Source organism: Ostrea edulis, chromosome 4 (genome assembly GCF_947568905.1).
Source record: "Ostrea edulis chromosome 4, xbOstEdul1.1, whole genome shotgun sequence".
Lineage (NCBI taxonomy): Eukaryota > Metazoa > Mollusca > Bivalvia > Ostreida > Ostreidae > Ostrea > Ostrea edulis.
In genome coordinates this window covers 25,860,443-25,875,418 of record NC_079167.1, presented here as the reverse complement: position 1 = coordinate 25,875,418, position 14,976 = coordinate 25,860,443, and the positions used below count along the sequence as shown (strand labels likewise).

Sequence of the window (14,976 nt, the reverse complement as noted above, 5' to 3'; positions counted from 1 at the left end):
GTGATACTTCCTAACAATTACACTTCGTTTCTTTCACAGTAAAGTGGTAATTGGAGGACACACTGCTTTTACAGGAGCAATTTTAGGATTTAGCATACATTCTTTCATGCTTCGCTCAAATTTTCGCTAGGAAGAAGTTTTGCTTTTGTAGCATGATACAAAAATGATGATCAAATAGATTTTGAGTGTATTTTACAACTAATTTAATCTCCTTATGAAATATTGCCTTTTACAATTTACTGACGTCTTAAAGTAGGGGTCTAGTAGCGTGACGTCATGTCCGGATCGAACTCCAGTATTGGTTCACGTACTATTATTATTGGGTGGATTTATACTGTTTTTACATTTACCTGGATGTTTTTTAATTTAGTAAAATGAATACAATAACACTCCATCACTTATATTTAAGTAGACTATGGATCCAATCTTCTTTCCATTTTTTGTCATCTAATTCACACATAAAACCAGAGGTACATATTTGTTTAATTGATATACAGGCCGGGGTATTACATGTTAAAATTATCTGTAAATTAAAAAAAATTCATGATATGCAATCATGCACTTGTGGAATTAAATAAAACAATTCTGCATTTGTTATATATTTGTTATCTTGTTATATATTTGTTATCTTCTGTTATGTGAAAATCATCTTCAAAATGGTTATTTTGGCCCAAAAATGTAAATATAAATTGAGATGCTGTGAAAATATTATGCTGAGAAAGGGCAGATTTTTTAAATGTATTTTAACAAGCATTCATATATGAACATAATATGTGAGTTTGAATGAAAAATCACAAGTCAAATTTTTAAAATATTCATATTAGTGGTGTTGCAGTGCCGTATTTTTGACTGCCGAGGACCTGTATTGAGTTCAATTTTGTACCACCATTATTAAAAAACATGAAACTATGTTAAAATTTCACTTTTAATTATTTAGTTAAACATATTTATTTCATATTTGAGGAAAAAAATTGCAGCGTCATACCTCAAACAAAATTTTATGGACATATTCTAGGACTTCTTCAATGAATTCTGATATTGCCGTTTGACAAATGGGGGTACACGTAATAAAAATACCATAATTTACTCATTATACTGACAACCCCCCATTTTTTTGTTTTTATCATACCCTGAAATGAACAATCTAAGTATCTAAACTCAAATTTTTGAGAAATCACAAGTAGGTCCAGGACTAGGGACCTACCTTAATTTCCTAATGAATAAGTAGACTACTGATGAATTCCATTCAATTTTAGAGGAAGCTAACGGTGATGATGAACAGGTGGAATCAGTTCAAAAGAATGTTCCTAGGATATCTAGAAAATGCTCAGGCAAGAATTAAGTTTCATATTATATTTGTTCTACTGTTCTTAAACAATTGGATTATGCAATTTAATCAACTTTTGCTTATAAACCGAAGCCATTGAGGTGTCATTCCATGTTCTGTCATCTTTTAACTGTCCATTCATCCAGAACTGTATTACTTTTGTTACTGCTTCTCAAAGGGCAAGGTCTTGGCTTGAGTACAACTGCAGTTAACATTTTTAATTGTGTAAACAAGGCATCACACCTTCATTTAAATTAGAACATGGATATATTTAACATGGATGAGATTATGTGAGAATACCAATAAAAACATGGATGCCATTATATAGCTGAAAAATTGTTGAGTGTGGAGATAAACAATCAATAATCTCATAAAAACAAAGCGAATACAGAGGACAAGTTGGACTTTGATGACATATTATGCTAGAAATACTGTCCTTGAAAATTTTAATTCCACCACTTTTTGACTTCAGATGAAATATCAGAATGTGATAATATGTTGGATTTACATTTAGTGCAAAAGTATATTGAGCAAAGATAAAGGTCAAAATTGTTTTAAAGTTGATGGTATTTGTCTTTTCAAAGTTACTGTCCTTGAATTGTTAAAATTTAATAATCATTGTTAAAGTGAATGATAATTGTATTATGGGTCAGTACAAGGAATTCTTGAGGAGATGAGCAGTAGGGAAACAAACAAATTGTCTTCTCAGAAAGACTTCTGTAGTTTCATCATTTTTTGTCGATCACCAATTTTCGTGGATTTTGTTGTTGACTTCATACATGAATTCAAATGTTCAACGAAATGTTATTATTACCTATATATGTTAAATATAAAACATTCATCCATGAATTCAAATATCCTAGAATCTAAGCATCTTTGCTGGAACCGAAGCACCTACTGAAAACCATGGAATTCCATGACCGGGAATATTAATGAAACCACAGTAACTATTTTCAGCAAAGCTTCTCAAGGAAATACAGCTTTGCCCCATCCATCTCACTGTGTTGTACTGTTATTGCTTCTTGCTGGTTTACACCAGTAAAATCAACACAACCACACAACAGCCATAAAACAGATTTGTAATGTTAGACAAGCTAGATGGCAACATTTAAAAAGACATAACTTTTATATTTTGGAAGACACATTATTTCGTTTTGATGTTCAAATTATAATGCATTTACAGTTAATATAAAATCATACTCTTTGTTGTAGTGAAATGGTCAAGAGAAGATAGCATTATTGTAAGAAATCATTTTAGGGACTTTGTATATCAGACTGCCATCTGCTCCACAAATGAGGGACCACTGCCAAGTAAGCATTTGTAATAAATACATGTAATGTAAATATATATAGAATGGAAATGATTACATGAAGGTTGTAAGATAAGATCGTAATGAATTTTATTATGATCTCCCTTAGTTTACCAAGGTTGTGATTAAGGGCTAATTATACCGCCACAAGGATAGGGAGTATACTGTTTTACCCTTGTGTGTCATTCCATCCGTCTGTCCGTCATTCCATCTGTAACACCTTTCTGTTTGCCATATCTCAAAAATTATACAACTTAACATCTTAGAATTTTGTACATAGCTTTATATGGATGCGATGTATTGTGGGATGCAATTTCAGATCCATCGGACATCTACTTCCTGCTTGCCGAGAACTTAGAATTTTTCGTATACAGTGGTCAGATACATTTTTCGTAACATATTTCTCAGCAACTATACATCACAGGCTACTGATATTTTGCATGAAGATTGATATAGGTATGATGCATTTAGGGATGCATTTTCAGATCCATTGGACATCTACTTCCTGTTTGCTGAGAACTTGGACGTTTAGAGCGGGGGTATCACTAGTGAGCATTGGCTCACAGATTCCTTGTTTTCATTAAAAATAATTTGGAATTAAATGTTTGTAGGACATCTTTGGTTTCTTTTGTAGGCAAAGAGTCCATTCTTCAATTTCTCGCAACAACTAACTTACAGAGCATCAGAGGTTTAACTGCACATGAACAATACACCAAAGTCAGAAAAAAGCTATTTAATGACAGAAAAACTGTGAGAAAACAGCAACATCCATGACAAAAATGTCAGGAACAAAGTAAAAGCAATAAACAGAATTTAGATCTACAGTTGAAGCTGATACATTACCCTATTGTCTGTCTATCTGTTGTCATTTCTTGTCATCACATTTCCTTCTAAGTTAACGAGAAGATTTGCATGAGACTTTACCGGAATGATTTCCTAGTGGTTTAGTTGGTTCTAATGAATTTTATGGAGTTCAACCCCTAAGGAGCCATGACAAAAAAAGTCATCACATTTCCTCCTAGGTCATTGATTGGAATTTGATGAAACTGAACAAGAATGATCCCCTAGTTTCCAAGATTTCTGAATGTCACTTTCCTTTTTATTCTTTGAGCATAAGGGTTAAAGCTTGAAGTGAGACATAGTCTATGTCTTTGAGGTCAAAAGGTCAAGGTCACTGGCCTGAATGAATATTTATATTTTACAGTTTTATAGTTCTACTGAGCTTATGTGATACCCTGTCGTCTATCCATCTGTAAACTTAAGGTTCTTTGCATGGAACAGATTTTGATAAAACTCATAAAATGAGCTGGTAGTGGTCAAGATGGTACAAATCTAATTTTATTGGGTTCTGACCCCTAGGGGTCAAATACGGGACCACACCCTTAAAACTTTTAATATCATCTCCTGGGGTAATGAATAGATTTTGATCAAACCTACCTAGAATGATTCCCTAGTAGTTTAGTTGGTCTTAAATTTTCATAGGGGTCTGACCCTCAGGGGCTCAGTTAACTGCCACATCCCAAAAAGTGTGTTATTTGCATCTTCTCCTATGTTATACGTTGCATTTTGAGGAAACTTACTATGAATGATACCTGACTAGTGTGATTGGTTCAAATAAGCTCTCATGGTGGTCCTACCCCTGAGGGCTTAGTAAGGGTGAACCCTAAAAATTGTTATTGCATCTCTTCCTACGTTATTGGTTGGATATTGATAAAACTTACTCAGAATAATCCCCAAGTGGTCTAGTTGGTTTTATAAATTTTCATGGGGGTCAGAACTCCAGTTCCCACTTAGGGGCCAAGCCCTAAAAAGTTTGGTATCACAACTTCTCCTAGATTTTTGGTTGTGTTTTGATGAAACATACCCAGAATGTTCCCTTATTGGTCTAATTAGACCTTATAAATTTTCATGGGGGTCCGTTCCCATGGGCCTATTTAAGGACCACCCCAAAAGTTCTCCTAAGGCAATGGATGGATGTTGATAAAACATACAGCATGCTCCTCTAATGGTGTAGTTGGTCCTAATGAATTTTTATCGGGGTCATACCTCTAGGGATCCCATTAGGCACTTCAAGTTTGTTGTCCCATCTCCTACTCCTAGGTAATTGGTTCGATTTTGATGAAACTTATGCAAATTGATCCCCTAAAAGATTATTTGTTCTTATCAATTTCATAGGAACTGACCCAGTTAATGGCCATCCCCAAAAAAGATTATTATTGCATCTCCTCCTATGTCTTTGGCTGGATTTTGATAAAACTTTCGCAGAATAATCCCCTAGTGGTGTAGTTTGTCCTTATGAATTTTCATTGGGCTCTTGACCCAGTCTGACAAAGTAAGAGGCAACCCCTTAATAAGTCTGTCATTGAATCTTATCTCAGGTTTTTGGTTGGATTTTGGAGAAACTTTCCCAGATTGATCATCTGGTGGTCTAGTTGATCCTTATGAATTTTCATAGGTGTCTGACTGTAGGGGCCAAATAAGGGTAATCACATCTCCCAGGATATTAGTTGGAATTTGATGAAACTTACTCAGAATAATCGTCTAGTGCTTTTGTTGGTGCTAATGAATTATCATGGGTGTCCTACCCCTACAAGCCCAATCAGGGACCACACCCAAAACGTAATGATGGCATTCTCCTATGTTATTGATTGGATTTTGTTGAAACTGACCAAGAATGATCCCCTAGTGTTGTAGTTGGTCCTTTAAAAAAATCCATCCTTACGGGCCCAGTAAGAGGTCACATCCAAAAAAGTATGTTATTGCATTTCCTCCTAAGATACCAGCTGGATTTTGATGAAACTTGCCCTCAATGATCCCCTGATGTAGTTTGTCCCAATTCTTATGTGGACAAGTCCCAAGGAACGAAGTTAAGGCTATGCCTAAGTATATTTTAAGAATTTAATTATTTCTGCATATGTCAGTAGAGCATCAGGTCCTCTTGGACCTTTCATGAACATGCTGTAACCTACCTACAGGTGGGGATACTCATTTAAATTTCACTTTAAATAATATAATCATGTTGTCATGAATTCTTAAAATGCTTTATGTACATCTCTGATAAATCATAGTTACTGTTTAAATTGCAATAATGTCTTAAATACTGGGAGATTGTTTCATTAAATGATAAAATGTTGCTGTATGATTTGTTTTCTGTCAACTTATGTAGATTAACCTGAGGAAACTAGGCTCTGTTAAAGGAAAAATCTAGATTTAAATTTAGTTTTGCTCAACAACTTCTCCTGTGGTTTGTCTTGTTTTTCAACAGAAGTCATCATTTTATGATTGGTTTTCAGAATTATTGTACATGAATTAGAAATACTAGGTAAGGTCAAATATTCAACAGAAATATTTTTAAAAGTGAAATAGGACTGCAAATGAAGTCTGAAAGATTCATGAAAGAGAAAACTTGTGTGCACTAAGACCAAGAATCTAACTGAAGCTGCCTTGATGAGAGTCCAATATACATTGTATATATCACAAGGCTACCCACTCCTATATTCAAGGGGAAGACATTGTTTTTGTACTTTCTGTCCATCTGTCTGTCATAAAATCTTGTAAACACTTCTTCTATATGGCTTATTTATAGGATAGACTTGAAACTTTGCAAAATGCTTCATTGCCATTTGAAGATATGCATATTATCTAGACGTGAGAATCCAATTATTTTCCTAAAGTTACAGTGGATCAAAGCGGAGTGGAAGGTGTAAAATAGCTTGTGAACACTCCTCCTCCAATATTGCTTATCTGATAGATTTGAAACCTTGTACAATGCTTCATTACCATTTGAAGATGTGCATATCGTCAGGAGATGAGGATCCAATTATTTTTGTGCAAGTTATAGTAGATCTAAGAGGTGGAAGGTATGAAATAGATTGTGTAGGCTTATCATATAGCCTTGAAACTTTGTACAATGCTTCATTACCATTTGAAGATGTACCTACCATCAGGATATGATTCAATTATTTTTGTCCAAGATATAGTGGATGTAAGAGGGGTGGAAGGTAAAAAATCTCTTGCGAACTCTTCTCCTCATACATCACTTATCACATAGCCTTGGAAACCTTGTAAGATGCTTCATTACCTTTTGAAGATGTGCATGGTGTCAGTATATCAGGATCCATATATTTTTGTACACTTATAGTGGATCCAAGAGGAGTAGAAGGTATGAAATAGCTTATAAACACTTCTCATACATCAATTATTGCATAGCCTTGAAATATTGTACAATGCTTCGTTACCTTTGTAATGCCCATATCATCAGTATATGAGGATGGAATTATTTTTGTACAAATTATCTTGGATCTAAAAGGGCTGGTAGCTTATGAATGCTTCTCCTCATAAATCGCATAACCTTGAAATTTTGTACAATGTTTCATTGCTGATTGAAAATGTGCATATTATAAGGGAATGAAGATCCATTAATTTTTTTAAAACGTTATAGTGGATCTAAGAGTGGTGGAGGATATAATATAGCTTGTGAATGCCTTTCCTCCTATATTGCTAGTTGCATCACCCTGAAACTTTGTACAATGCTTCATTTCCACTTGAAAATGTGCATTTCATCAGGATCTGAAGTCCATTAAAAGTTTCACTGGATTTAGTGGGATCAAGGACGTAGAATTGCTTATCAATACTTCTCTTAGAAGGCTTATTACATAGCCTTGAAATTAAATTTTACAATGATTCATTACCATATGAAGATGTGCATATTGTCAGTATATGAGGATCCAGTTATTTTTGGACATTATATAATTGTTGTAAGAAGGGTGGAGATTGTCAAACTTCTCCTACATGGCTCGTCACATAGCCTTGAATCTTTGTATGTTGCCTCATTACCACTTGGAGATGTGCCTATCATCAGGATATATGATAATCCAAACATTTTTGTAAATGTTGCAGTAGAAATATTCTGAATCTGTATAATATTAATTTGAGGAACAGGGGAGACATTTGTTTTTACTAAAAACAAGATCTAGTTTACATTATATAGGATGCAACTGTGAATAAAGTGAAAATTAAGCACATAACCATTCGTTCTGTCTCTGTGTTAACTGTGAAATGGTAAAAACTGCAAGGAAACAATGGTCAACTTAAATCACAAAAATATATATTGGTCTCCCTAAACTATGCAGAAAGATTACAAATGAAGGTCCACTTAAGCCATATATTGCAAATTATATATACTGGTCTCCCTAAAGAATACGTAAGGATTACACACTATCAGGGAGACCCGATTTTTTTGTATATTTTTTATGCCCACCGTTATGTGGAATTCAATGGCACAATGGCAAATTTGGTACTCTTTTACTAAAAGAAATGCTATTTGTTTCTTGAAATGTGCAAGGATTAGAGAAATGTATATTGTCCCCTTAAGCCAGATTTTATAGGATGGTCTACCTAATGTAGAAATCAGATATATATATAAAGCACTAAATAATCACAACTAGGTACTGAAAATTTTCGCCCCAGCCCGGGGTTGAACCAGCGACCTACGGCACCCACCGCCTAGCAAGACTGTCAAACCAGTGCGTAAGTCCACTCGGCCACAACGACTTCCCAGGGGAAGTGGAAGTGACTGTCATCTTGGATGAGAAGGTAAAATACAAACAAGAGGCCCATATCTCCCACTTCAATCACCTTGGCCCTGCTGTTGTTCAGTAGCATTCTGTGATTTTTAAACGATTTTTTGCAATCTTTAATCCAATGAAAAAATTGACCCAATAGTATGGTTCCATCCTAGCCCCATACGGTCATTAAATAGCCATAATACATGTACAAAGTCACAAGGTAAACAAATCATGGTATGAAATGTAAGGTCACTCCATAAGAAATTTATATACAACACATGAAATACCTATCTTAAACAATTAAGAGCATATTGCCTAAGCTAATCAAAATCCAAGATCAAGGTCACAACGTTTTGGTACCAAATAGAAAGGTTTTGTCAAAAGGAATGCATATATGAAAGATGTATCGCTCTCTATTCAAAAGTTATGAGCAGGTACATGTAAACCCTTATATTAAAGTTTTGAATTTTGGTTCAAACTCCAAAGTTACAAGATCCAACATGGCATGAAATGAAGTTTATTGACATAAGGAATAGTTATACAAAATATGAAAGCCCTACTTTAAATAGTTCAGGAGATATTGCCTAGGTTAGCGTTTCTGAAAAGTAGCTCAAACTCCAAGGTCAAAAACTTTTGTACCAAAAGAAGTCTTGTCACAAGGAATACACATATGAAATATGAGAACTATATCACTCATCATTACCTCCACCCCCACCCAACAGTGTTTAGTCATACGGACACCATAAAAACTTACACAGAGCTATAAAGTACATTCACATTTTGATATGATTTAGTGTGGTCCTACTAATCTTGAAAAGATTTATTCATTTCCTGTATATTTCCACATGAACCTTTGATCTATTATGGCTTCATCTTAACTCTGGGGCCTCTGAATTGAAGAAACTTGAATTTGCACTATACCGTAAGATTCTTGCATATTAATATAACTAAATCGTGGCCTTGCTGTTTTTTAAAAGACGATTTTCAAAGATGTTTCCCTACATTTTCCCATACAAAACTTTGATTTCCTATCGTCGCCCCCTCCTACCCCCCCCCCCCCCCTCCCTGATCGTAAATATTGTACTATCGTTCTAAAAATAGTGTGACACTATGGATTCAATGGCCTAATTCGATCATCAACTATCATAACTAGAGTTGAAGTATAGTAAGATCGAAACCGGAAGAGGTGTTATTGCGGACGTCTGGTTTACCATACAGCAATATATGCTTACAAAATGGTTCAACTTTAGTAACCGAAGATCCGGAAGCAAGCTAGGAATGCGCAATTAAGTTTCGGTAATCAACTAGACAACTACTATGGTTGATCGAACTAGGCCAATCAAAGTGAGTTTGGATGACCACGCAATATTATTCTTTCACTGTGATTAGTCACCGAGAACAAGATCAAAACCCTTTTCATTGAAATCTATTAGGATGTGACCGGTCAACAGGGGATGCTTACTCCTCCTAGGAACCTGATCCCACCTCTGGTGTGTCCAGGGGTCCGTGTTTGCCCAACTATCTATTTTGTATTGCTTGTAGGAGTTATGAGATTGATCACTGTTCGTTATCTTCACCTTGCATTAGAAGCCTCGTCCAAAAAAAAACTGCACGCTCAATTAAGCGAAGTGACACGCAATTATTGCAACGGTAGGCAATCACCGACAGTGAGGGCACTGACTGGTATCCTGTTGATAAGTTTCTGTATTAAAATAGTTTTATTTTGTGCACCAAAATAGTGTCTATGCACATTTCCCAATACTACCGGGTCCAGGTTTCCGCAACACGACGTCGTTTAAAGGCTTTTAACATATCACCACCTTTTCCGACAAAAATTGTACCGGTTGATAGAAGTTCGATAACATCTATAATTCTATATTTTTATCCATCTTATCAGTGTCGTTTTCTTCTATATCCGTTTGCCTTTTCATTACAAGAATCAGAAAAAAAAATTAAGTTGGACACCGTTCATGCATTCAGTGTAATCATCAATATAACAGTTGCCGAAATATTAGCATTATAGTTTTCGTGTATGTACATGTAGAACACCGTTTTTAGCTCACCTGAGCTGAAAGCTCAAGTGAGTTATTCCGATCACCCGTTGTGCGTCTGTCTGTAAACTTTTCAAATTTTCCTCTTCTCCAGAACCACTGGGCCAATTTCAATCAAACTTGGTACACATCATCCATGTGTGAAGGGGATTCAAGTTTGTTTAAATGAAGGGCCATGCCCCCTTTAAAGTGGAAATAATCACGAAAATGCAAAAATAGGGTGGGGTCATTTCAAAATCATCACAAGAACCACTGGACCAGAAAAGTTAAGTTTTTAGGAAAGCTTTCTGATATAGTGCAGATTCAATTTTGTTCAAATCATGGTCCCCGGGGGTGGGGTAGGCCACAATAGGGGATCAAAGTTTTACATGTGAGTGTATAGGGGAAATCTTTAAAAAAAAAAAAAAAAAAAACATTCTTCTTAAGAACCACTGGGCCAGAAAATTTGACATTTACATGAAACATTCCTGACGATATTTTGAACATCCCCACTAAGGCCTGACCACCATGCCGTGACATCATGAAATCCAATTTTCTCACCAAATAATCTAACTCTACCAGATTAATCAAATTTAAAATAAAAACAGTAAGATATAACTTTCTGATAAGAAACAGGATATATACATGTATATCTGAAAGGCTACGACACTGTTTGTTATTTAAACCTCAAATTTTAATCACAACCCGCGTATTTATCAAGAGATATATCTTGCATAAACAAAATTCACATACATGTACTACACATATCATTGGATGCCAACAACACCCGATACCTAAAAGTGTCGGATCCATTCCCTAGAAAGATATTGATTAGCATGCCATATACAATAAACATGTAATTTGCTGTGTGAATAATCTAGCTTTGAATTATTTTTCGTTCGTCCTGTAATTTGACATGGTAATTGTTCGTGTCGTTGCTTTATAAAATTCTTGCATCCACGTTGTGTACCCGACACTTTTTTTAAAATCAGTTTTCCCACTTCTTGTCTCTTATTTTTCTGCCCAAGACATGATCAATACAGGAATACCTGGTTATCTGACTTTCTTTCATGGGTTGTCCACTTTGTTTTCTTTCTTTTGTCTTTTTGACTCTATGCAATTTATTCACAGTAGATTCAGTACAAGCTTTTTAAAAATCTTTCATCGTTACCTATCTGATGTAAAACGTTTGTCTTGAGGAAGGGACAGGTCGTTCTGAAAATTGAAAATCGAATTGTTCGTGTCGTTTGGTTATTATAGTCCTTTAAATTATATGTATAATGCAGAAATAGTTAAAGAAAAATCATTAAAGAGCTTAGCGCCAAAGTTTTGTAGCGTTGTCAATTTAAAAATTTTTTTATTTTTATTTCTACATTGAAGGGGAATTATGAATTTTTAAAGAAAAACTGGGGTCGTAGTCATTGTTAATGAGCTACATTGTGTTAAATTTGATTTTTTTGCACTTAAAATATACTTATGATTTATTTGCATCAAATCGATTTGTCCGTTGGTGTGAACACAATATAAGCAACACAAATCAATCATCACATTAATCAAAACAAGGTGTGTTTATGAAACACAAATGCCCCCGATAATGGCTAATTCCGATGATGGCCAAGGTCACAAGGACAAATATCTTGGTACCTGTAAAAAGATCTTGTCACAAGAAATGCTCATGCGCATTATGAAAGCTCTAATATTTACCATTTAGAAATTATGACCAATGTCAATTTTTTTTAAATTAGGTTAATGAATACTAATGCGAGATATCAAAGCTCTATCACTTATTGTTCAAAAGTTATTAGCAAGGTTAAAATTTTCAAAAAGTAGGTCAAACTCCAGGGTCAAGGTCACAGGGTAAACAGTGTTGTTACCCAAGGAAAGTTCTTGTCACAAGGAATACTCATGTAAAATATCAAAGCTCTAGCATTTACTGTTCAAAAGTTATTAGCAAGGTTAAAGTTTCAGACAGAATGACAGACAGGACAAAAACAATACGTCCCCCGATCTTCGATCTCGGGGGTTTAAAAATAAATACTCATGTCTTATAACCTACATGTATATATATATAATAATTATATATAAAAAAAAAAGTTAAGTGCTAATAGACAGGAAATAAATGACGACCTTTTTGCTAATAGAGGGGAAATAAATGACGGTGTTTTTGCGTAATTTCATCCCTCTAGAATTGTAGGTTCAATCTTATATTTGATTGTTGATTCTTTAAATAATATATCTTAGTAACAAATAAAAATTATAGAATAAGTATCTTGCGGTATTAATACATAGCACACATATACCTGTTATCAACGTCAGAAAAGTGCGATTTTCCTTAAACAGCAATATCAAAATTTCACAAAAACAAGTTAAAACAATATAATAGTATTCATAACAATTTCATGAAACTGTTTCTTTAAAAAAATATACAAAATGTTTGTGAAAAATAAAGGTAATCTATCGCATAATGGACTAAATAAATAAATCAATGAAAATCGAGTTATTGTCCTTGGATTCAATATTTTGAAACATAATTGATTATTTATTGAAATATTTTATGGTTAACAAGACTTTTTTTTTACAATAACTATTGAAAAAGACTCCAACAAAATTTATTTTCCTGTCATGCATACATCTTATTAAATCATTGACTGCGAAATATTATGACGTCACAGGAGGGTGGAACTACGTTGATATACGGAAAAATTCATCCACTAGAATTTGAGAGATCAAAAGAATATAATTATTAGGGAGTATTGTCAGTTTCTAAAATTGCACTTAAGTTACAAAGTCATGCTTTATAATTAAAATGGAACTTTAAAAAATATGGGGGTTATAGATCAAATTTTCGAATTATTGGCCAAAATACTCAATTTTTCTACAATATTTCGCGTAAATATAGATGTTAAGAATTGCTGTTCAGTTTAGAAAAACAAATCAACCAAATTTAACGAATGAACAACATTTGAATTAGTTCCAAGTCTCTACTACTTGTATCATAAATTACAAAAATAAAATGAAATACACGTCTAGGAATATAAATATCAAAGGTATATTGGTTAAAACACAAATCTGTAGAATCGTGTATATTTGGAACTTTTTGATTAAACAATCCTTCCATCACAAAATGTCCTTTCCAAGCTCTTTCAAAATTTGAATTGGCATGCAATGTATTTTTCAACTGGATAGATTTAAGTAATAAATGTACATTAATTGATTGATCGATGTTTTCCGCCACACTCAACAATTTTTCAATTGGTGGAAGAGAAAACCCAGATACAATGTACATGTACCTGGGAAGAGACCACCGACCTTCCGTAAGTAAACTGGGAAACTTTCTCACTTACCGGCGCGAGCGGGATTCGAACCCGCACCGACAGAGGTGAATGGCCGCAATTTTTTGAGCAATGAAATAAGTATTGAATAAGCACCTGCATCGTTATATCCTGCGCCGTTGTTCTCAAAAGCGGGGAAGCTAACAAAGAATTTCATTTTCAACATGAGGGTGTAAACTACATACATGTATGTACGCTAACGCGCTTCGTGAAGTATGCAGGCGTGAAACGTAGTTCACAACACTCTTATACATGATCAAAAATGACATTTATTTCTTATATTTTACATGCTATTTTCATTCCTATCGGAATTCTCAGCCGTTAAAATACATGTGCTATATTTATCAAGATGCATACGTGTCTTGTTCGCATTTATAAGAAAATGGCTATCATTACAATTTGTATATATATAAAAAAAAAAAAAATACACGAACCAAAAAAAACCCCCATTGGAAATGTAAATATTAAGAGATATCACAGCGCCTATTGGATACACGCACACTTATACAGCGAAGGCACCATCTTTGTGAAGTTTTATAATCACTAAAAAGGTAAAGCATGATAAATAGGATAATTTAAAAGTACTTACTAGATGCTGAGATGCACACAAAACACGTCCAATAAATGAAAATCACGATTTCATTGAGTTCAGTCCTATAAATGTTCACCATATTTGGTTTGTGTTATACTGACTGTGTCTGTGTAAACTAACATATGCACACACAATATATAAAAATTGTGTTTTAATCAGTACTAAAAACTACACAAGAGTAAATAGAGGAAGTTTAACACTTGGGAAATAAATATCACAAACCTGATTGCGCGGTGGATTTTCACAGCAGTAACTATTTCATTCAACTCCGGACGTGATACTAAGAGTAGACAAACTAGAATGTTTGTCTTAAAATTTCAGGTAGTTCATTGACAGTATGATTGATCACAGTAGCATTAGTCAACTCCTTTTTATTATCTGGAGTGTTTGCCTGGTTTGATGTTTTATTCATTGCATATTGTGTAATTTTCGTATACCAGGCAGCTGTTTTATATGGTTAATTCGTTGTCATTTATACTTAATAAATTACCTATTTTATCTTATTAAGATAAGGTTTGCGGGAGGTAAAATTTTGAGCTCGGGATATCATAGAGATAACCGAGACACTCCGGACCTTCCATAATAAAAAGGAGTTGACTACTGGCAGATTTGCTTTAATTATTTACTGTTAACAGAAAACAATTGCTTTATATGAAATGATGGAAACTGATCAGTGGACCAGGAAATTTTTTCCCCCTTACTCCCCTCATCTCTCTCTCTCTCTCCCTCCCTCTATCCCAATCTTTTTGAAATTAATTAAATGTTTATTTATTGTGAAAGCAAAAAATAAATGAATTACAAAAAAGGGGAGTTGACTA

The 14,976-nt window shown here is 34.2% G+C and overlaps 1 protein-coding gene across 1 annotated transcript in view; it reads right to left on the bottom strand.

Moving 5' to 3' along the window:
* Nucleotides 1–14,472, bottom strand: part of LOC125671848 (sushi, nidogen and EGF-like domain-containing protein 1) — a 65,616-nt gene extending 51,144 nt beyond the window's left edge. Inside the window, exons 1-2 of the mRNA XM_056162375.1 lie at nt 14,381–14,472; nt 14,156–14,220 (exon numbers count right to left, since the gene is read on the bottom strand). The gene's annotated coding sequence lies outside the window, so the exon portion shown is untranslated. The remainder of the gene's footprint in view (nt 1–14,155; nt 14,221–14,380) is intronic.
* Between the last annotated feature and the right edge of the window lie 504 nt (nt 14,473–14,976).